Source organism: Passer montanus, unplaced genomic scaffold (genome assembly GCF_014805655.1).
Source record: "Passer montanus isolate IOZ18808 unplaced genomic scaffold, ASM1480565v1 scaffold1598, whole genome shotgun sequence".
Classification (NCBI taxonomy): Eukaryota; Metazoa; Chordata; class Aves; order Passeriformes; family Passeridae; genus Passer; species Passer montanus.
In genome coordinates, this window is record NW_024363138.1 from 1 (window position 1) to 1,460 (window position 1,460).

Sequence of the window (1,460 nt, forward strand, 5' to 3'; positions counted from 1 at the left end):
AAATATCCCAAAAAATATCCCAAAAATATTCCCGAAAAATCCCAAAAATAGCCCCAAAAACCCCAGCCCCGCGCCGCCTCCGGCAGCTCCAGGCATGGCCCCGAGTTCCTGGGGGACACCCCAAAATGTCCCAAAAAATGTCCCAAAAATATCCTCAAAGGATCCCAAAAATATCCCAAAAATATCCTAAAAATATCCCAAAAATATCATCAAAATAGCCCCAAAACCCCCGGCCCCGCGCCGCCTCCTGCAGCTCCAGGCATGGCCCCGAGTTCCTGGGGGACACCCCAAAATGTCCCAAAAAATGTCCCAAAAATATCCTCAAAGGATCCCAAAAATATCCCAAAAATATCCTAAAAATATCCCAAAAATATCCCCAAACCCGCCCCTAAAATATAAAAAAAAATCCTCGAGGTGTCCCCAAAATATCCCCAAAAATATCCCAAAAAAACCCCAAAAAATCCCAACCGCCCCAAAGCCTCCGGCGGTCAGTCCCAGGGGTCAGTGGTCACTGTGGTCAGTCAGTGGTCACTGTGGTCAGTCAGTGGTCACTCTCAGTGGTCAGTGGTCACTCCCAGCAGTCAGTGGTCACTCTCAGTGGTCACTCCCAGCAGTCAGTGCTCACTCCCATGGGTCAGTGGTCACTGTGGTCAGTCAGTGGTCACTCCCAGCAGTCAGTGGTCACTCCCAGTGGTCAGTGGTCACTCCCAGGGGTCAGTGGTCACTCCCAGCAGTCAGTGGTCACTGTGGTCAGTGGTCAGTGGTCACTCACCCGCCCAGCTTGCAGTGTCCGGCGCCCCCCGGCCAGGCCCGGACGTGCCGCGGGTCGGCCAGGAGCCGGATGGGCCCGAAGCCCCCCGGGAAGTACGGCCCCACCGGGCAGAGCAGCACAAAGAGCAGGGCTCGGCCGGGGGGAGAGACCCCCAGGGTGGGCTGCGGAGAGAGACCCCTGAGATCAACCCCAAAATAACCCAAAATACTGAAAAATCCCCAAAAAAATCCCACCGAAATAACCCAAAATAACCCAAAACTGCCCCAAAGTGTGCTCGGCCCCACCGGGCAGAGCAGCACAAAGAGCGGGGCTCGGCCGGGGGGAGAGACCCCCAGGGTGGGCTGCGGAGAGAGAGACCCCTGAGATCAACCCCAAAATAACCCAAATCCCAAAAAAATCCCCAAAAAAATCCCACCAAAATAACCCAAAATAACCCAAAATAACCCAAAACTGCCCCAAAATGCTCGGCCGGGGGGAGAGACCCCCAGGGTGGGCTGCGGAGAGAGAGACCCCTGAGATCAACCCCAAAATAACCCAAATCCCAAAAAAATCCCCCAAAAAATCCCACCAAAATAACCCAAAATAACCCAAAACTGCCCCAAAGTGTGCTAAACGTGCTCAGCCCCACCGGGCAGAGCAGGACAAAGAGCAGGGCTCGGCCGGGGGGAGAGACCCCCAGGGTGGGCTG

The 1,460-nt window shown here is 54.9% G+C and overlaps 1 long non-coding RNA gene across 3 annotated transcripts in view; it reads right to left on the reverse strand.

Moving 5' to 3' along the window:
- Nucleotides 1–746: 746 nt before the first annotated feature.
- The window catches only part of LOC120499202, a 2,990-nt gene continuing 2,276 nt past the window's right edge, over nucleotides 747–1,460 (reverse strand). For all 3 annotated transcript variants that reach the window (XR_005626822.1, XR_005626820.1, XR_005626821.1), the window contains exon 3: nucleotides 747–933. This is a non-coding gene — a long non-coding RNA (uncharacterized LOC120499202). The remainder of the gene's footprint in view (nucleotides 934–1,460) is intronic.